Source organism: Callospermophilus lateralis, unplaced genomic scaffold, assembly GCF_048772815.1.
Source record: "Callospermophilus lateralis isolate mCalLat2 unplaced genomic scaffold, mCalLat2.hap1 Scaffold_86, whole genome shotgun sequence".
Lineage (NCBI taxonomy): Eukaryota > Metazoa > Chordata > Mammalia > Rodentia > Sciuridae > Callospermophilus > Callospermophilus lateralis.
This window is the reverse complement of record NW_027516693.1, coordinates 188558-212458: the sequence shown is the minus strand read 5'-3', so window position 1 is coordinate 212458 and position 23901 is coordinate 188558.

Here is a 23901-nt window from a genome sequence, read left to right as displayed (position 1 = left end):
CTCCCACAGTGTAGAATGAATAAATATCGAGCCAGAGTCATTCACATTTCCTATGAACAATAAAATATTTAAGCTGGCACTTTTTTAAACTATTACCTTTGAATTTTATAATATTTCACACCTAATATTCTCAACTGGACCAAGGTAATGAACAAATCTTATGACATAGGGCTATGGACATTTGTATTCGGTCAGCAACTTCTGAATTAAAGCCTGCTGGGAAGCTAAACTTCATGTCTTATTTACTTTGGCTTTGAAGGCTGCTGAAAAAGACAGCTCTAACTTTTGATAAGCCCATATTTTCCCCTAGGAAATTTCCATTTTTCCCCCAAATTGTTCTGGAAAAAGCAGTTACTGTGTGTTGTGTAGACCAAAAGGCAAAATTAAATTTGTTTCACTTAAAATATCTGAATCTCAGTATTTTCATATGGTTAAGCTAGATTACTACCCTTAAAATTTTTTATAAGAAATAAAAACAAAGTAATTCAGGAAATTTAAGAATAAGGGGAGTGAATACAATCCAGACTGGCATGAAATACATATTTTTTAGAACTTCATGGCCAATTTGCCCTACATCAGGGAACTCTTGAACATTTTTTTTAAAAAAAATCATTTAGTATTACATTGCCTGGCAAAGTGTATCAATCAAATTTTCAAATTTAAAATATGGAGGCTTAAGTGTTTTTATAACAACTGATGTAGTCACTATTGTTTTCAGAAATTTTTATCAGATCTTTAATTTTCTTGAGTTTGCTCAGAAAATTTGGATTTAAACAAATTTCTAAAAAAATAATAAAAATAACTTACTCTATGATTACAATCACTTGTTTAGAATTTTAGTACACATCAGTATAATTTCATTATGGGGATGAAGCATATTAAAAACTAAATAAAGCCTGACCTGTAACACAAATTTAATTAAATACATATATATTTAATATGTACCCATGTATAAGCAAATGTAACATGAAAATATGGCATGAAAGGTATTCATTTTCATTTTAAGCCCATGTGGGATGAATAAATACATTTCTTACAGTTAACAGTACTCCTAATGAATATTATTTTCTATGTCAACTGATATGGGTTAGATTGAGATGTCCCTCAAAAGCTCATGCATGAAACAGTGTTAGAAAGTTCAGAGGTGAAATGATTGTGTCATGAGAGCTTTAAATTAATAAGTTCATTAATCCCCTGATAGGGATTAATTTGGTGGTAACTGTAGGTAAATAGGATGTGGCTATAGGAGATGGGTCCCTATGGAATGCCTTTGGGGTGTAGAATTTGTCCTTCTTGATCAGAGCCTGCTCTCTGCTTCCTGGTCAAGTCCTGAACCACTTTACTCTACCACACTCTGCTGCCATGAAGTTCTGCTTCACCTCCAGCCCCAGGAAATAAAGCAAGCTATATGCGGACTGATCTGAAACCATAAGGCCCCAGAATAAATTTTTTTCTCCTAAAATTGATCTTTAGAGGTCTTTTGGTCACAGCAGCAAAAAATCTGACTAAAACATACACTGTCAGCACATAAAACAACTCTCCCAAACTTTCCATCTTGTTAACATTAGCTTTTAGTAAATGACTATCTAAATAAGCAATCAATAAATCCATAATATGTAACAAATGAATGAGCAGTAACTATTTTATCTACTTAGCCCTTAACTAATCAAATCAATTTGTAAATGATTTGCAATAACTATTACATATCTTTTAGGAAAAAATTAAAAGTTTGGCTTCAGTACGCTCATACTATTCCCTAATATCCAAAAATACAGAAATAATTTTTTTTCATATAATTTATCCCCTAATATATTTAGCAAAAATAGCTTACTAATAATGCTTTTCTTAAAGATTGTAATCCTAGAATTCCAAAAATCTTTTATTGAAAATATTTCCTAACCTCACTGATTATAAATTCATACTGATATTTAATTACAGAATGTTCAATCAGACCTACAAGTGTTTCTTTCTTCTTCTGAGTAGTATTACTCTGTTTTGTATTAACAATAATGAAAATAAATTTAAAATGTGCCATGTTTGTGGGGATTTCTTAGAGTTTCCTTTATATCATTTCATTTTCATGGAGGGAAAAAATGAATGTGGCAATCAATATTTTGATAAATGTTCAAAATTATTTTATAATTTCCTCCCTTCTGCTGCAAGGACAAGAATATCAGTAAATATGACAAATTACTGACTATTTGGGGTTTGATTTCTGAGCATTTTTGCAAAACATTTTACCACAAACAAGATATGTTTTTTTATTCATTAATAGACCTGTTTGGGATATTTTTTAACTTATAAAACATTAAATACCATTTTCTTATACAAAATTAATAGCTGAGGCAAAAATAATTAGGCCTTCCTTCTACTGGTTGAGATTTGAAACAAAAATGGAGGAGAAACCAGGCTTTTGAGAAATCCCAGTTACTATGCTCTAATGAGCAGGCACCAGAAATGTTATCCACTCTATAAGAGCTGCACCAGAAAAAGGAATAAAGACTCTTACAGTACAGATGAGACATAAAACCCAATATACTTCCCCTGACACCCCATGACCACAAGCCAACCAACCAAACAGGAGATCCAGGAGTAATCTAGATATAGTGTAAAAATGGTCATTAAGATTATTTTTTTCCATTTTCAGTTACAGGTATGGTAAGGTAAAAATAACTGCCTTGCAATCAAAGATGTTGGATGGGCTTTTGGGTGACCAGCTACTAATACAGTATTTCTTGGTATTACATCCATAAACTTCTAATACATCACCACTACTTATGATGAGTTAGCTAACCACTCCTGGATTTCATGATACATCTTAGAATCAGAGCAACAGAGAGCCTCCTGAATCAGGGCAACAGACACTACAGAATGCAGTGTTTGCAGGATATATTTCTTAATCTCTGAGCTTTTAAAGACAGAGAAATCTGCTAGCTTCTTCTCTTCTAGGAACTCAAATCAAAGAAAACCTGACCAAGTGTTGACATAATTAATATGTTAGCTCTCACTTCAGGTAAAGATTAAAAATTCATCATTAGAATTCACTAATGGCTGTCAGGAAGTTAAAGAAAGCAGAACAAACATACCAAAAATACTTTTAAAAAAAATCTTTTATTGATTTTTTTAAAAATACATGACAGCAGTATAATGTATTACAATTCTTTTTTTGCATATTTTATTGGTGCATTGTAATTGTGTAATGCACATAATTACATAATGATACACAATGGCGAGATTTGTGGTTATATATTCATACATGCACACAAGACAACAATATGATTTGGCTAATATCATTTCAAAGTACTTCCCCTTTCCTTCTTGTCCTCCCTCCCTTTGGTCCCTTTCTTCTCTTCTACTGATTTCCCATTGATGTTATTGAGATTCCCCCACTTTTCTTTTCCTTTTTCCTCTCTAGCTTCCAAAATTTTCACTAATTTATGTGATAGCATTTCTTGGATAGAGGTGAAATAATTTTGATGATGTGAAAACAAACATATATTAGGTGCTTAAACAAAATAAAGCAAAAATACTTTTAATAAACTATTGAGAGCAATCAACAAGATATTTGGACCAACATTAGTGGAGAGGCACTAACAAAGCTACAGATGTAAGGACTTTATTGCTGGGAGCCATCAGCCAAGTAGGTATGACAATCTCCTTGCCAGCTTACTCCCATGCTGTCTAGTGGAAGGACTTCTGAAAGGTGACCTTGCTCAAGGACCAGGGCGGTTTAGCATAATAGGAGATTAGGGTGTTCCCCCTTTAGAATAGGGCAGTTTAGCATAATAGGAGATTAGGGTGTTCCCCCTTTAGAATAGGGCGTATCCTGCTGCTGAGTTCCTCTTGAGTTCTTAGGGTCAGACAGTATATTTTGGGAGACAGAAGCCCATGTGGAGTGGATTTGGGCAGAGAGTGGATTTGGGCAGAGAGTGGATTTGGGCAGAGAACGTGGATTCCCCCAGAGCGTGTTTGTAGATGGCCGGTGTGAGTTCGGGAATAAAGAATTGCTGTTTGAATCTACAAGCTGTGTGGAGACTCGTGATTTGTGCCCAGCCAGAGACTGCGGCACTTTATTGCATTCTAGCTGGAGAGTCTTTGTATTATAGCACATAAGCCACACTGTATGGAAGTTAATTGGGCACAGCATGCGACCTACCCTAACACAACTGCTAACCAAATTAATGAGTCTCCCTTAAGCCCCCACCTTGAATCCTTAAAGACTGATTATATTTGGAGAAATGCAACTTACATTTTTCATATGCTGCCACTTAATTACATTATCTAACGAGAGGTAATTCATTAAAATCTGAAAATTAATTTTCCTGTTTTATCCTAAAAGCTACTTTCTTAAAGTCAATTTTTCCTCATTAAAAAAATTCACTCATTAATTTAAAAATATTTGTCTTGTCTTCGTGCTAATTTTTATGCTGGAAAGACAGTAGTGAAGTGACAAAAAAAAAAAAAAATATATATATATATATATATATATATATATATATGTATATATACACACATACAAACACATATCACAGAATGTACAGTATATTTTCTTTTATCTACACATTTTCAAACTTGGTCTTCATTAATCTAAAATATATATTTAATTTAATCATTTAGTCTCCTATGGCTAGATTGGGGACCAGTTTTTCTTGGACTATAATTACCTGTTAGGATCAACTTAGGTGACTTATTTCAGCTGGTATTTTCTCTCTCATTACTTATCTTGATCTCTTGGGCTTTCTTTTTCTTCTTTGCAAGTACCATCCTATATTATTTGTCTATTGCTCTTTCATGTATCAAATTCTGTTGGAGTTATCATTATGTGTATGCCACAACCGATTACAGAAACTGCTTTTATTTAATCCTCACCAAATGATCTGGCACTCTTACAGTTTATCAGAATTTTACCACTTTCTGATAAAAATCATGCCATGACTCAGAACTCACTAATCATAAGTTGAATAGTCCAAGCACTTAATCTTAAAAAAGTAAATAAGCTAGTAATAGAAAATTAGTTTTTAGCATAGAAATAATACAGGATTTATATGAAGATCCTTTAGGATTATTCAGAATCAGTAGATAAAGAATCAAAATATTTTTTTCATTAGGTGAAAATTATTTTCCAAATATTCTAGTTATCTTCTAGATGCATTTTGATTATACCTAGGTAAGCTCTATTTATATAAATTCTTAAATGCTCCATCATATTTGATATCTCTATAAAATACAACAGGTGAAGTAAGACCTTTGTCTTTGAGAGGTAAACACAATGAATGTCAGAGAATGATTAGCATATATCCAGAGGCTAGTCTCATTTGCCCTTCAAATAAGTTGGAAGGGCAAAAGAATACTGCCTAACCCACATTTTTGCATCTAGTTATGGTGTCAGACAGAGTAAGTTTAAGTAAAAGTGTATCAAGCAGTCTACAACACCTGGAAATTGAAGTGGACAATAACTTGAATAGGGTCAGTGACTGGAGATCATGTTTATGGATAGAAGTTGAGGACTGAGGCACACAGTTTAAAAAAATCACCAGTACTGGGTATTAGGAGGGGAAAAAAATCAGAGAGCCTAGAGATTAGAATGACTATACCAGATGAAACTAATAGCAGAACTACTGGTGAGTTGCTGCCTTTTGTGGTAGTTTTAAAGTTGACCCCCTGACACTTTTCTATCAAGTTAGGGCTACTCCTGCTCTCCAGACAGCAGGAGAACTATCTCTGTACATGGGGCAGTAAGAAAGAATGGTATGGTTTCAACACACTTTGCATATTTTATGTACATATAAGTGTATTCAAAAAAAAGCATATTTTTAAGCAGTATGGGTTTCTTTAGAATACAGTGGAAAGTTCAGGTAAGAGAAATGTAATTTTTAAAAATTTATTATTACTATTAAGTATTATCATCTTAAAAATAAATTTTTCTGCAAAGTGTCCGATACATGAAGGCTAATCCAGTGTATATTCATAATTCTAATTAGTGAGCCTTTGAATCTTCCCATTTTGGGCTGCCTATTGGTTGCAGAGATTGTACCAATCATTAGATTCCAACAGTCTCTTTATGCTGAACACTTAGGGCTGGGTTTCCCTGCTATGAAAAGGAGTTCATGGGTTCTGCAAGCTACTGTCTCACTGAATTACTGCCATACTTTTTTTTCCCCCTAACATTCCCTTACTGGCAGAATTACCTTACAAAATAGACAGATACCCTTTTCTTCCCAAGTATATCTGACTTTTGTAAAGAGTCCCTTATATATTTCTCATTTATAATTTAAGAGTGTCATTAAAATAAACATGCTCCAAATAACAAATATCAGGTAGATATTCTTAAGTCTTCACATACTTTCTCTACTATCAAGTCCCCAAATACTTTCAATTTTGTTCATTTCTAACCGAAAACCAGACATCAAGTCCTTATTCTTGCGAAGTCAAAATAAGACCCACTGGTTAATAGGTAAAATAATGGATACAGCTTTATCAAGAATATTCCATCCTTGGCTAGGGTTAAGGTTCAGTGGTAGCGCGCTTGCCTAGCATGTGTGAGGCACTGGGTTTGATTCTCAGAACCACATAAAAATGAAATAAAAATATTGTGTCTACCTACAACTAAAAAATATATATATTTTTTAAAAAGAATATTCCATTCAATAAACTTCTCTATATTAAAATTCCATTAGCAAGAATAAAAGAGAAGTAATAAAACCCGAATTTGAGAAAAACTCCATTCTCAGCTTTTGCTTGTGTGTGGGACCTGGGCAAGCTTCAGGCCTCTGCAGCTCAGAAAGCCCTTTAGTGTTATCACAGCAGGGTCAGCTCTTAAGGCTGAAGCCAACAAATCCTAACTTCTCCGGAACTACTGAGTGTAGTCTTGGAGCTCTGTAGTGGGCTGTACCCTCCTGTGTTGCAATGTCATCCATCTGTTCACACCCACATTCTTTACAGGTTCCTGTTTCACAAATCAGAAGAATCAAATTAAGCACACAATGGAGGGCAACAGTGAGAGGAGGAGGATTTATTTGAGTGTGAAGAATAGAAACAGAACTCTTGCAGAGGCAAGAGGGGACCCAATAGGGGTTGCCTTAGTGTGTGCTAGTCTAGGAGATTATACAGCACTTGGGTCAACACTATTGATCCAAATTTATGCTAATCAGGGTTTGAAAAAAATACGAATGCTATTGGTTAGCTCTTGAGTCTGAACTTCCATTCAGATCTCTTCCCCTTTCATTTTCTTGCTCTTGGTAGAGAAACAAGAGGTTAAAGTCTGTTGTTGTGAGCCATCCATGGGCTCTGTGTGAGCTGTGCACATTTGAGCATATGAGGGGACTGGTCTGGTGTTGCGAGCCAACTGGGTTATGTGATGCAAAAGTGCCTTTCCTCTCCCTCTGCCTGTGACCCCACACAGCACCTGAGATGGGTGTGTCTTGCCAAGATATCCACAAAACATCATCAAGCAAGACTCCACCCTTTGAAATCCTACCCCTTGCCTTATTTGGGTGGAATATTCTATCAAATGTCTTCTCCCCAATAAATAGGGGTGTTTGGGGTGTGCTCACTATTGCTCTTTCCAGTGCTGCCCAGCTTGGAGCTGATCCCTGAGATCTCAGTGCCATCCCTGACCCTGGAAAAAGGTATTTTGTGTTTGTGTGGTCTTTTCATTGCCAGCCCAATTCACACAGACTGACCCTGATTCTGTCATCCATGCAGGACATGGGCGACAGTGTATGGAGGGTGCATACTGCAGAGAGAATGGGTGGAGCAGGCATATACACCTGACCAGGACTGGTCATCACAGTGTGACAGATTGGTGCCCTGATTTGCCTCTGCAGTGGGCTTACCATGCCTCATGCCCACCAAGCCTCAGGCATAGCCCACCAGGGCTCCCTCTCCTGACCAGGGCTTGGTTTCACTAATACCCCAGGTGATCTCAGAGATTTGCTGTGACAAGCTAAAAACAATGGATGACATGTGTCAATTTGCATAAAGGAAATTCTCAACTAGACGCTCAAGAGAAGCTTAAAATGAAATCCACTCTGATCCTAGTGCTTTTGTTTTTACATTGGTGATATAATGGAATATTTCTTTAAATTTCCTGCTGGCAATAAATTGTAAAGACAGTATGTTGAAAACCGCAGCTCAAAGGAAAGCTGATACAGATATTTTAAAATATACACCAAGAGTAAACACCCAACTTATGCAAAACAAAACACCTTCAAAACCAAGATATTAAATAAAGATGTCTGAACTGTAATATTCCAAACCTGAACAGAGCAAAGTTTCTGGTATTATTTTCTTTGGAATTCTTCCTCTTTATATTGAAAGTGGAATAAAGTCTTTCAAGTCTTAAATAATAAAGACTTTCAAGAGGGAAAAGTTAAAATCAGTTCTGGTATAATAAATTCTAAAAGGTCATAATACATATCACTGTATATAATTAAGTATTTGGAGAGTGTTAGCAAAAAGTTTAAATTTAGGGTGCATTTTAATCTAAATATAATCTTAACCTATTTATAAGAGCAGAATTTAAAATGTAGTGCTAAAGAAACAATTAGAGGTTAGGGAGGGAAGCCACACTTTGTGGGAATCTAAATTGTCAGACAATCATCTGGAAAGCAGCATCACTTTTTATTTCTATTTTTTGTCATTACATAAAAGACAGCTCCAACCCTTGTCCTCCCACACTGATTACAAAAGGACAGCTAGCACCTAATTTTGTTTTAGCAGACACAATCTTGGTTCTTGAAAGTGTAGTCCTATTAATTTATCCTGAGGTCTGGGGTAAAGTTCCCCATTTTTCTGCATGGGACCGATAGCACTCCTGCTTCTGTCATGCTTTGATTAAGATCTTTTGATTCAGATTTCCTATGATACCACTACTGGGTATACACACACAGGAAATTAAATCAGTTTGTTGGAGGGATGTCTGCACTCCCATGTCCTTTACAGCATTATTCAAAAATGCCAAAACAGGGAAAGCACCTAAGTGTTCATCAATGAATGAATGGATTTGGAAAATGTGATATAAGTACACAATGTAATATTATTCAGCCTTACAGAAACAGGAAGTTCTGTCTTTTGTAGCAATATCGATGAACTAGAGGATATTATGTGAAATAAGCCAGGCAGAGAATGACAAATCCTGCCTGATCTCCCATATATGTGGGATCTAAAAAAGTCAAACTTGTAGAATTAAGAGTAGAAATGTGATACAGAAGCTGGGATTAGGGGTGAGGCTGATGGCAAAAGGAGAGACATTGATCAACAGGTTCAAATTTATGCTTAGATAGGAAGAATAATTCTGGTGTTCTATTAGAATGATGACTCTTGTAAAACATAATGCACTATATATTTTAAAATAGCTCAGAGGATTTAAAATGCTCCCCCGACAAGGAAATGATAAATACCTGAGGTGATAAATGTGCTAATAATCCTAGATTGATCATTTCACAATGTATAAATGTATTGAAACATCATATTGTACCTTATAATATGTAAATTTTTCAACTAAAAAGAGATTTTTTAGAGATGAAATTTTTCATGCCCAAGACCTCAGGCTTGCAGTAGTGTCCCTGCCAGAATCTTATCTTCCTTTGAGGAAGAAATTGCAGAATAGAGGGGAGGGTAACCCTTATCAGAGAATCTTAAGGAGGCCAGATACTTCCTCTGCTCCCTTCTTCATAGTTGTTAATACAGGCACATGATATAAGAGTATTCACTAGAATGTTCCAGTCCAGGACTTTTAATCTGGAGTGAGTGATGATAAGAAGCACAGACAGAATTAATTTCAGCAGTGGTGGTAAGAACAGAAGCAGTGCTGACAGCATCTGGTACTAAACGGCTCTCATAAAGAAATGTAGATTAGTACACCATGATACTAGCTGTTCCTTAGCATTATTAGAAAGACCAAAATGGTGTGCAAATATGTACTTTTGGTATAACAAACAGGCAAGGTATGTTGTAGAAAAAAAGAAAACCAGTCCAATGAGCTTAAAACTATATATGTTGATTTTCCCTCAAATGACTCTCTTCTGTGGCTGAGAGGTATTTACTCAGAAACCATAGCTGAATAAGAACCCACCAATTTGATCACTGCTGGTTACCAAGGAAGACAGAAACTGAGGCTCTAGAGTGTTACACTGGCATTCAATGCAACATACACATTGCTTCTGATCTAAACTCATTGGCCAGACAAGTCACATGGCCTTATCCAACCACAAAAGCAGCTAGGAAATTCAATCCTTCCATGTGTTTGGAAATCAAGAGGCTAAAAACACTGAATAAATGTTATTAATCACTGCCACAATTTTTGCTTTTACTTTTAAAGCTGTCAGTTTCCTTGAAACTTTGAAACATAGATGAATTTTGATTGCAGAAGTGAGGCCAAGAGAAGTTCTTCTCCATCTATCTCCCCTAAATATTCACTCTAATGACTCCACTTTATCACATTCAAATTTCTGTTCTACCTTATAACTCTTTCCCCCTAACCAAAGTTCAGCTTCATCTTTGCTTTAAATTTGTACTTTTCCTGCCTCCTTTAGTATTTTACCTTCACCCATAAGCCACATGTGAGTTAGAGAATTCACACTGCCTTCCTACATACAGGTAGCCAACAATTCATGCTCCTACTCTGTTCTATTCTCATTTTCACTCAGATCTTGAAAACTTTGTTGCTGTCCCTCTTGCTTACCAAGATGGGTCCAAGGTTCACAATAGCAAAAGTGCTTTAAACACCCTATGAGAGTGAGTGGTCTGGATCACTGATATACTTGCTGAGCTAATAAAGATGAAAACAATAGCAACTCTGTGGATGCTCCTCTGACCTCACAGAAATTAAGAGTTAAGGGCAAAGAATTCTAAACAAACAAATCGGAGATAGAAAAGATATCCCCATTCACCTCCAACAGATGAGTGTGTATTACTCTCACAAAGGCAAATAATCCGACTTTCTGGAAAGGCAAATAAAGGAAATTATTCTTGCTCCTCACAAAATACACAGATAGTACAACTTCAGTTTTAGCTAGGTGGTTGGACCCAGACATGAATTAACCCTAGCCCATGAGCTCTGAGCTACTTCCCAATTATTACTCTGAATTGAACACTTTTTAAGAGTTGGTGAAAAAACATCTTGAGTTCATTCTTTCAATACTCACTTGTCACTTTTATATTCACTGCAATTTCTTCCATGAAAAATAGCAACAGTGTTCTAAATGGTCTTCCATTATCAATTCCTGTCACCACCTGCAATCACTGTTCATTCTGGGGCCAGAATAATCACTTGGAAAAAGAACCTGGAATATTTTATTCACATCCTCCCCTCTAAAAATCTGTCAATATATTTTCTGCTTTGCTAACAAATGCATAGGAAGTGCTTCCAACAAGCCACCCAACAATTAGAGCCAAGAGCTGAACAACCAATTTTTAATTATGCTGACAAGATTTATTAGAAATCTTTGTAATTTTTTTCTTTTTCTTTTTCTTTTTTGACAGGAGGTGGTGAGTTCCTACTCTGCTGGGGTTCAAGCAATCCTCCCCCCACCTCAGCCTCCCGAGCAGCCAGGAATCATGACTAGAGGAGTGTACTACTGGTATTTCAGAAATCTTTGTTTCCTCATTCTTCGTCTATCACAATTATTTTTTAACTGATATTTTTTAACCTCTGAATCTATTCTCCAAAGCACGATTCTATCTTTCAGAGAAAGCATTCTAAGATACTCATTTCACTTTATACTTTATTTCTTAAAAATCTGATCATTTTAGGGGTTTAGAGGGTTATTGGGGATAGAACTTAAGGTCACTTTACCACTGGGCTACATCACCAGCAGTTTTGCTGAGGATGTTACCAAGTTACTGAGACTGACATTGCTGCAATCTTTAGGCCTTAGCCTCCTGAAATGCTGGAATTACAGGTGTATGCCACTGCACCCGGCAAAATCTAACAGTTTAACAATAGTTCTCAGCTAAAATTCTTCTAAAACCCCTGGGTCTCTGGGGGATATTAAATATTAAGTGCACAAATCAAATATTTTAAATTTCCAATTTACAGTCTTTAAATCAACACCCCCCCACACACACACACAAATTTACTCAAAACCTTTTCCCTTTAAATGGAAAGCCATAGGGATGCAAACCAATTTCAGTGGAGACAAAGTGAGCACTCCATCAGTCTGTTCCAATTGGGCACCACCAGCCCAGTGACACTGTCCATTCTCAGTAACATGCCAAGCTCCTTCTCTCTTTTCTTTGAGCAGTTCTTCCATGCTTTGGGAAAGCCTTTCCCTGCTGACTCTCCCTCATCAGAAACAATGTTATAAAAGACCCTGTGCAGCATCACCTCCCGTGAAAAAGCCTCCATGGACTCCTCCAGGCAGAATAAGTCACACCACACTTCCTCTTCCTCCAGGAAATCCTGTGCTTATTCTTACTACAGAGTCATTACCATACTGAATTATAATAACTAGTGTATATATTTCTCTATTCTATGCTCTTTGAATTTAAGCTTTTCTCTTAGAGAAGCCATTTCCATCTGTTAGGACATAACTTGAGTATGCAGGGCACACTTCTTTCAGTTGTATGACAGCTGCTATGAAAAGTCACCTCTATCTCCTAACCTTAGAATCAATCAATTCTTGGACTCCCCATCTTATTGTCCAGGTTAGAGGCCCTCACACAGTGCCTTCTTTTTATGCTTTTGTCCTAGGTTGTCTGGCATAAGTTTCTTTTTTTTTAAGAGAGAGAGAGAGAGAGAGAGAGAATATTTCAATATTTATTTTTTAGTTTTCGGAGGACACAACATCTTTGTTTGTATGTGGTGCTGAGGCTCGAACCCGGGCTGCACGCATGACAGGTGAGCCCGCTACCGCTTGAGCCACATTCCCAGCCTCTGACATAAGTTTCTTAATCGCTCTGTGCTTCTGCCTTTTCCTAATTTATACAAAGAAACATCATAATGGTATCTACCCCTTAGGTAAAAAGGAGGGCAGGAATCTATGCAAAACTGCAGGCTACCATTTCCCTTTGTGCCAAGTTTAAACGTGGTGGTAAGGTCCAGACTATGGGCAGCACAGAATGAGGCACATTGTTAGAAGCAGAACTAAAGTGCGCCTGGTCAAGTACAACCTCAGTGACCACTACACTCAGTTGGCCTGCCTGCCCTTCTGCCTCCCAATTGTATTTTCTCCTTTTTGACTCAAGAGGGAGGCAAGATAGCTCTTGTTTAATGCTAACATGAGTCACAGTTTCTGGAATTCAATTAATGTTTGTTCAGTAAATGTGGAGTGAATGATTAAATGACTTGATCGACAATGTGTGAAGATGTTCTAGCACTGCTGTGAAACTAAATGAAATACAACAATTGTGTAGTACTTCATAATTTTCAAAACATTTTGACAAACAACTTTCCATTGCTGCAACTCTGTAAAACAGAACCTCCAAGGATTATCAGCCCTTCACAAAGGTGGTAACTATGGTTGGAAGAAATTAAGATATTTGCCCAAGGCCACAAAAAGACCAGCCTAATTAGCCTGTCCAGTGCCTGCCTGGGATAAAGGTTATTGCTTCTTAAAGCCTCTTCATATGTTTTCCTTGATTTCAATGAATTAACAAAATTTAGGTTGAATATTAATGAGCTATGATTTTGCTGGATAGTTATTTATGCACCAGTACCATGTCTGAGAAAACAAATTTTTGGTCAATTGAGGGAATGAGAGAAGGGAATACTTGATAATCCTGTTTATGAAAAAAAAATCAGAGATGAAAGTTGTTTGTCAAGTCATGCATAACTCAAACACTAACAAAGTTTTATGTTAATATAGTCTTTAGGTTACACTTTAGAGTTTGTTTCTACATAATTAACCTTTATCATAAAAAACATGAGATGATTTTATACAAATACCATGAGATACAATCACTAGAACTTATTTCTCCTTTGTGGAAATTAATAGAATTTCTGGCAATATTTTTTGTATAATTTTCCTTCTCAAAATCATTTGGTATCTTCAATCAGAAATGACATCACAAGCTTTATCCCATCACATTTCTTAGGGAACTCAAATTAAAAGCCAATAAGTAAGCTACCCAAAGCCACTTAGTAGTTTTTGGCAAAATGAATTAATTTCACTGAAATTTTATTTTCTATCTTATGTGATACCTGATAATTCATGTACATGAATTCATGTAATTCAGTATTCTTGTAGAGATTCTAGTATTCATTATGCCAAGAAAAGCTAAGTGACTATTTACAAGTCACTTAATATTTTTTGGTCTTATTTGATTCAATGGAATGTCAAAGTGTTCTGCTAATGACCTCTGGCTACTCATCTACAATTAAATTCCGTTTTATAGACCAAATTGCCCAAAGCAATCCATCAGTCAATAACAATCCAAGGAAAGCAATTCTTTACTTAAAAAAATAAGTCAAAATCAGTCATTTTCATCTTTCCATGACAGTAGAATTCAAAAAAGTCAACTTTAAAAATCCACATAATATTTAATTACATTAGATAAAATTATATTTAACATTTTAAAATTGAACAAAACATTTTGATTACTTTTCTAGTACAAATATAAACATTTCTCATTTGACATAATTTTTTACTATAGGAAATAGAACACATCTTAGAAATAATATATAAGTATATTTCTGCAAAGAGATAATGCTGTAATAATTGAAAGAGTAGTTTGCCATTAGGTCTTAATAAGGGCAACATCGGGTTATGCCATGTATCAATAAACTCTGATTTCCAGTTTGTCTTCATGAACTATTTTTTTTTTGATTAACCTCAAAATAAAATACTTTGAAGTCTGGTTACTTAGTTTCAGATAATATTTTTAGATTAATTTCATTCTTTTCTGCCTGTGAAGCGCTAATAAAAGACTTAAGACTACATGAAGCATCACCAAAAAACAAAAACAGGTAATGTGGTCATCTTATATTAGAAGTTGAGAAATGAAAATTAGCTAGATTTTCAGCTTCAAGTTCACCAAAAAGAAAAATGCAATCAGAGCACCTTACATTAAGGCCAACATGGTGGGGTGGGAGAGGAGTACATAAAAATGCTGCTCAACAAACATTGCATATGATAACTATTTATCATTAAATCATCAATAAATAAATCAGTATACCACTTTGACATTTTTGGAATTCTTCTGTATCCTAGTAAAACTATATTTCAAAACTTTCCCTTCACATCACTGACTGAAATAACTAGAAATAGTTCTGAAGTGACTAACAACAAAAGTAAATTACTAAGATCAACCAAGGGGCTACTACATGCTTATAGCTATATATTAATAATAAGAATAATGATGTTCAAAATCCATTACAAATCATATTTAGAAAGGTAGACCTGGGTTGGACCCCAATATAGGTAATTTTTCAAACATGCCTAAATTATCTTGAAGCACAGTCAGTATTGAGAACCCCTGGCTTCTCAGGATAGAACAGTTAGCATAGCACACAAGGTTCTTTATGTCTTGACCTGTCTAAGGTTCTTTCAGCATCTTCTGCTTCACCTGTGAGCCTCTCAGTATTCTCAATTACTTACCAGTCACCCTCCACAATTACTGTCATGTATGTTTTCCCCAAGCCCATCTGTTGATACTCCCTCTAGATTAGTACCCTCTAGTCACCTAATATATAGCTACTCAAGTTTCAAGTCTCATCTCAAGCATCACTTCCCATAGATTCTCATGATGCCTATAAGTAAATATGGCTACCCCTTCCTTTGAACCTTCTGGTAACTTGTGCATACTTTATCACCATGCCTACAACACTTGTCTCTACCAACTCAATTTGTCTCCTGTTAGATAGTAATAGGAATTCGTGGAGGGCTACAATTAAGTTTACTCACATATGCATTCCTAATATAGACCCAAGATAATATACTTAAAGTGTTGGTGGAGTTTGTAAATTTCAAAGGTAGGATCTAGCATTTATTCCAAATATATGAGTAACTTACCAGATTGTGAACTTGAGCAAATTACTCAAACTGTCTATGTCTTAGATTTTTCAGCTGTAGAACTGAAATAAATATGACCTATTTCTGAGTTCAGATGTGAAGACTAAACGAAATAATGCACTAATTGTTTAAAACTAATAATTTGATTAAGGTTGGATATTATATGACTTTGCTTGTTATTCTGTAGTCAGATACCTGTACACATATTCCATCTATAAACCCCCCAAACAAAAGTAAATAGTGTTTTTTTTCTTTTCTTTCCTTTTTCTTTTTGCTATCTTATAGATAATTATGGCAAGGCCAAAATATAAAGCCAATTTCCAAGAACCGCATTCTTCATGAGACACAGAAATGGGATTCAGTCCTAGGCTTGTTTGATTATGCAGCTCTGAACAAGGGTTTAAAGAAAAAAGAGAAGGGAAATACAAATTAAGTATTTTTCTGACCAAATTTTTAACAGTAAGCTATTGTATAAATCCCTACTACTTTTATTGAATCTGAAGGGAAATATCATTAACTCATTTTAGTCACTTATAGAGCTAGAAAGAAAAAAATAATTTTAAATCTAGAAATCAAGATTTTTAGCCATCGTTGGCATTTCAGAGATCTCCAGCTCTTCATTAGCATTTCCAATATGCATAGTTGAGGTGTCACTACAATTGTTAAGTAATTCTTTCTTCTAATTCCCCTTTCTCACTTTGGCTTTCATTTATTCTTGAACAAAAATACTTGGTTATCCATGACTTCCTCTTTATTCCACAACAATCTGTTTTATCTAAAAAAGAGCTATGGGCAGAAGGCCTCGCAAAATGCTTCTCCAGTATGGTCTCTGTGTAAGGAAAACACTGCTTCACTTGCACATTTTTTTCCTATTCAATGCTTTAGTATTCAAAGTCTAGAATTATGCAAAATTTATGTCCTCTGCAAACTTAAGGATATGCAAATGGCCATCTACGAAAAATGAACAGAGACCTTCCTCAGGATATTCTCTCTTCCTCTAGAGATGTAAGGGAAATAGCTATTTTCTGATGTTCAAATAAACTCATATTAAGTTATACAAATTTATAGCTGATAAATTCTCAGATCATTATTTTTTCTAACCATATTTAGTCATAGTTTGTTTTTGTTGTAAGTCAGTTCATGAATCTTAGAATAAAATAGGTCAAGCATTCCTAATCTGAAAATTCAAAATGTGAAACTTTCTGAACATTGACATGATGTCACAAGTGGAAAATGCCACACATGACCTTTAAGCAATGGGTCAGAATTAAAAAAAAAGTGCAGGCATTCTAAAAGTACTTTACAAATTACCTGTTGGCTATGTGCATAAGATAAATATGAAACAAATGGAGTTTTTTAGCTTTAGACATGAATCCTATTCCCAAAATATCTCATTATGCATAAGCAAATATTCCAAAATCCATAAAAACACACAGAATTTAGAATACTTTGGTCCCAAGCATTTCAGATAAGGATACTCAACCTATAGTCAAGGCCCATTACTCATATAATACCCTTATAAAAAGCCATTTCACAAACGCTGGGGGCGGGGGGAGAATCTCAGTCTGGTTTAGCTTTTTTTTTTTTCTTGGTTGCTCAAAACATTACAATGATCTTGACATATCTTATATCATACATTTGATTCAAATGGGGTATGAATTCTTATTTTACCCATGTGTACAGATTGCAGGATCACATTGGTTACACAGCCACGTTTATACATACTGCCATACTAGTGTCTATTGTATTCTGCTGCCTTTCCAATCCCCTCTCCCCTCCCCTCCCCTCCCATTATCTCTCTCTTCCTACCCCACTTTCCTCTCACATCCTCTTTCTTAAACTAAATCTCTTATTCATCCTAGGAGATCATGTGTTTACCCAATTCTCATACATTTAGACAGAAAAGTTATTCAATAAGAATGCAAGCTTTAAAGTCATAATATCTTATCCAATCCTTCCTCTGTGTTTTATATTCCTATGGTTGCCTTGAGACATACCACAAACTGAGTGGTCTAGAATGACAAGAATCTATCATTTCAAAGTACTATAGGCTTGAAGGTTGAGATCAGGTGTTGATGGATTTGGTTCGTTCTGAAGACTCTGAACCTGCTTTGTGTCTCTTTCCTTCTTCAGGTAGGTAACTGGCCATCTGTGGTGTCCTTGGCTTGGAGCTGCTTAATCCCAATACATACCTTCATCTTTACATGACATCCTCTTGGAGTGCATATCTTATCCAAATTTCTTTTTTTATTAGGTGTCTACTATACTTCAGTATGACTTTTTTTTCCTAATTACACTTCAATACTCCTATTCTAAATAGGATCATATTTTGAACTCTTAAGAGTTATGACTTCCAACATACTGATTTTGGAGGTACACATTCAACCCATAAGACTATGATTAGTAAACATTAACCTTGGTTCAGGTTATTTATTTTGCATCCTGATATCCTCACCTATAACATGCATATGATAATAAAAAAAACCTACTTTAAATGTTGTTGTAAGGGTTTCATAAAGACTTAGACTGAAGTACTTAGAATGGTGCCCAGCAGTGAGTAAGCACTTAGAAACATACTGTTTACACTTCTTAATGTAGGCAGCTATTTCTGGGAAAGTGGCCCATAGAGAAGTAATCTTCTTTTTACATTGTTTTTTTTTTTTTTAGATAAAACATTGGCAATATTAAAACCCAAGTTTCTTAAAATGTCAGTTACTGGAGATTTTAAAAATATAAGATTTAGAAGCATATTGATTCTGCTATATAGTTAGGAATCAATTTATTTTTTTATTGTTGGTTGTTCAAAACATTACATAGTTCTTGATATATCATATTTCACACTTTGATTCAAGTGGGTTATGAACTCCCATTTTTACCCCATATACAAATTGCAGAATCACATCAGTTACACTTCCATTGATTTATATATTGCCATACTAGTGTCTGTTGTATTCTGCTGCCTTTCCTATCCTTTACTATCCCCCTCCCCTCCCCTCCCCTCCCCTCTTCTCTCTCTACCCCCTCTACTGCAGTTCATATCTCCCCCTTGTATTATTTTTCCCTTTCCCCTCGCTACCTCTTGTATGTAATTTTGTATAACCCTGAGGGTCTCCTTCCATTTCCATGCAATTTCCCTTCTCCCTCCCTTTCCCTCCCACCTCTCGTCCCTATTTAATGTTAATCTTCTTCTCATGCTCTTCGTCCCTACTCTGTTCTTAGTTACTCTCCTTATATCAAAGAAGACATTTGGCATTTGTTTTTTAGGGATTGGCTGGCTTCACTTAGCATAATCTGCTCTAATGCCATCCATTTCCCTCCAAATTCTATGATTTTGTCATTTTTTTAATGCAGAGTAATACTCCATTGTGTATAAATGCCACATTTTTTTTATCCATTCGTCTATTGAAGGGCATCTAGGTTGGTTCCACAGTCTTGCTATTGTGAATTGTGCTGCTATGAACATCGATGTAGCAGTGTCCCTGTAGCATGCTCTATTTAGATCTTTAGGGAATAGACCGAGAAGGGGAATAGCTGGGTCAAATGGTGGTTCCATTCCCAACTTTCCAAGAAATCTCCATACTGCTTTCCAGATTGGCTGCACCAATTTGCAGTCCCACCAACAATGAACAAGTGTACCCTTTTCCCCACATCCTCGCCAGCACTTGTTGTTGTTTGACTTCATAATGGTTGCCAATCTTACTGGAGTGAGATGGTATCTTAGGGTGGTTTTGATTTGCATTTCTCTGACTGCTAGGGATGGTGAGCATTTTTTTATGTACTTGTTGATTGATTGTATGTCCTCCTCTGAGAAGTGTCTGTTCATGTCTTCCGCCCATTTGTTGATTGGGTTATTTGTTATCTTGTTGTCTAATTTTTTGAGTTCTTTGTATACTCTGGATATTAGGGCTCTATCTGAAGTGTGAGGAGTAAAGATTTGTTCCCAGGATGTAGGCTCCCTATTTACCTCTCTTATTGTTTCTTTTGCTGAGAAAAAACTTTTTAGTTTGAGTAAGTCCCATTTGTTGATTCTAGTTATTAACTCTTGTGCTATGGGTGTCCTATTGAGGAATTTGGAGCCCGACCCCAAAGTATGTAGATCGTAGCCGACTTTTTCTTCTATCAGACACCGTGTCTCCGATTTGATATCAAGCTCCTTGATCCATTTTGAGTTAACTTTTGTGCATGGCGAGAGAGAAATTTATTTTTAAAAGCATAATAATTGTGTATGGAACCTGAATCAATACTGGGCAGAATATTCTGTGGCACAAATTTCCTCTTATTAACCAGGCAAATACCAGTAACCAGATTATTGAACCATATTTTGAATGTACTGAAATTTTTGACTCGCTTAAGTCTTTTGCTAAAAGTAATATTTTGTATAAATGATTAGAAGTCCAGATCACCTATGTGGCCCTCTATCTTCTATACTACAAAGGAAGAGTTTTAACTTGATAAAAGTTCCTCACATTGCACATGGGGAAATGCAAATTCATTTTTCATTTTGGGAAATTGGCTTCATGATTCTATTATTATATACAACCTATATTGCTAATATTCTATTGAGTATAAAAGCAAAATTATGCCTAACTCTCATGGCTGAACCAAGAAATTCTATAGGTTCTTAGGTAGACAAAGTCATATGGTCTACTTCTTGAATTTTTAAGAGAAGTTTTAAAATTCCAAAAAAGATTATTTTAATGATCATATTACATGATAATTGATAAGATAGATGTTGGGTTTTGACCATCCATTATTCATTCCATTTGTCATATTCTACTGGTGACAGCATTTTTTAAGGAATTCCTCATTCAACATAGTGACCAATCATGATAAGATTGTTAGTCAAGGATTCCTACTCTTTCCATGATACTCGGGGCATGACCCTATCAAGGAAAATTAGGTTTTCTCTTTCAGGACTAAGATTTTGAGATGAGAAATACAAGAACAAGAAGAAATTGGCTGAATATAATTCAGCCAATGATATGGGTGACTAATTCCTGATTCCTTAATCCAAGGTGTTGACTACCCTTTCCAGAGCTGGTTCTCTAGGATTCACTTCAGTTCTGAGGATTATCCAGTATCATATAAGTAATTGTTTTCTTATGTTAGCTAGCTTTATGGCACATTGCTTGTTAAAAAAACAACAACAACAAAAAACATAAAAACAAAAACACTGAATGGTCAGAAATGGGATATTCAAGCCAGACTTTCTCAAACCATCTGCATCTAAATCATGTAGGATGCCTGTTAAAAATGAAGAATCCTAAATACTATCTTAGACACATTTATATCCAATCCTTTGGAATGGGCCTCAAGACTATCTAACTGAAGCCAGTTTTATAGCAATCTTTATAGAAACTAAGTTGTTTTAGTCAGCTTTTTTTGCTGTTGTGACTGAAAGAACCCAACTAGAACAATTTTAGAGGAGAAAAAGTTTATCCAGGGGCTCACAGTTTCAGAAGTCTCCATCTAGAGAAGGCTGGCTCCATTCCTCAGGGATCAAGGTGAGGCAGAACATCATGCAGTAAGAGGGTGGCAGAAAGAAGCAAGAGGAGCAGGAAGCACAGAGAAAGATGCCAGGCACCAGATACAAATATATACCCCAGAGCCACACCCCGCCTGTCTCCAGTTAACACTCAGTTAATCCCATCTGGGATGAATTCACTAATTAGTTTAAGGTGCTCACAAGCTAACAATTTTCCCTCTAAACCTTCTTGCATTTTCTCACACATGAGCTTTTGGGGAACACCTCACATGGAAACCATAACATAAGACTTGTTGGTTGTTAAATTATATTCAAATTGGGGGAAAATCAAAAGGAAACAAAAATCAAAAGAAAATCAAAAGGAAAATCAAAATGGTCATATAGAGTGGGGCCAGGGACTAATTCAAATTGTGTGGCTTCTCATTAAGTATGTATGTTTTTATTATTGTTCATTAATCAAGACAACATATAAAATGCCTACTAGATTTAATATTATGGGACAAATTTTAACAAGCAGACAATAAGCAGAGAAGAAAAGACACGTAATAAATGGCCTTATAACCACAAAAAGTGTATATAAATATAAAAATGAGATTTAAAGGGTAAATATTACTTAAAGCCATAACTATTAATTTCTGATTTTAAAAAATGTCCAATGAATACATAATCCAAGAAATGAAATTCTTTATAAATATTTTTGAAATGTTTTTATTTCTTTTAAACAGATTACCATTATTTAAGTGGAATGTAAGTTCTATGTTTTTAAATATTTTAAATACATAATAAGAATAATAGTACTTAAATTTAGTATCATTGCATTTTAAAATCCTAGAAGTTGTTTGAAATTCTTTGCTCTATTTAGAAAGTGCACAGATCTTTCTTAAAAATACCTTTCTTTTTTATTTTGTGATCACTAATTTGTCCAATTAGCTTTACCAAGTAACTTAACATCCATATAAATTCCATTAGTAAAGTAAGTACAGTCACTTATTGTACTTAGCTAACTTGGGTGAATTTAAAAAAAAAGTTCTAGAATTAAATTTAATGCACAATTCAAAAGATTTTGTCTTTTATTTTTCCTAGTATGTCAAATCCTCCATTATCAGGAGATACATTTTTAAATGTCCATTTATTGGGAGAGGCTAATGACTATAAAACATGTTTATGTTTTTCAGAGATACACCTTCCATAAACCCATAGACCATGACATCCATTTATTTTGTACTTAAATTAGAATTGATTATTCCCTAATATTTATAGCATCGAGCAAGTTATATTTGCCAAACTTTAATGTAATATGACCCCAATTACATTTTAAAAAGCAAAATTGTGCACATTCTTTATAGTTCTTTTCATGGTAGCAATAAAATGAGATACTTAGGATTATGTGAAGCACTGCATTCCAGTGAGAAAAGAATTTAACTTTACACAGTGTTTGGGATTTTGTGTGTGTGTATGTCCGTGTCCATATATGCAGACTTACAGTACTAGTGGAGGCTAACAATATGTAATCTATTTTAAAACATTGTTTACATTTTTTAAAACATTCCATAACTCCAAACACAAAATTTACTTCAAATATGTTCCCTTTTCCTATGTATGGTACTGTTTAACAGTTAAAAAGGATTTCAGTCTTTAAATCAGAATGTTGCAAAGAACAAGATGACAGGGAGAAGACATTACTTCTGTACTTGAGATGGGAAAATACCTCTTCGTTCTGAATTTTTTTCCCAAATTCTCAAACCTGTTTCAACTATGTTCTAGATTTTTCCACTCAAGGATGGAGAACATTAGAAGAGTATAAAAGGCAGGACTGCAGGTGTTGAAAATCAGTACTCTCCTGTAGTAAAGGCACATGCACCTGGTTCTGTGCTAGCCTCATTTGGTGTGGCAAATACTCCTTGGCCTGCCATTCCCTCTGCTCTCTCTCACCTATGACTAGTCAGTGCCACTGGCCTGTTCATTTCTCAGCCATGACAGTTAATTAAGGAGATACTGGATGAAGGGCAATGAGGGTGAAGAAAAGACAAACATACATACATAGAGTTTGGCCAGGTGGGTAGCCAAACTGATGGAGTTTGACTGACCACAAGGTACGTCAGAATGTTTATTGTATAGATTTTGTTATCAAAAGGTTATTTGTGGGAAAGTTTTAGCAAAGCGGGCAATCTGAAGGATGCAGGATTGGTAAGACATTAGGGTCATCTTGTTATGCTCAGAATCCTCTATCCCTGGGAGTTGGTGCCTGAACTCAAGGAACCAACTAATTACTCTGACCCTTTGCACAGAATTTCCTCAGGTCAGCATCACCATAGCAAGAGGGCCATCTTGATCTGCATTTTTTTGCACAGGTAATTCCCTGCGCAAACACAGCCATGAGAGTCAGAAAGACCGTGGTTCAAATCACCACTCTCCACAAAGGAGGAGTCAGCCATTGTTGTTCATCTGAATATTAGGTAAGTG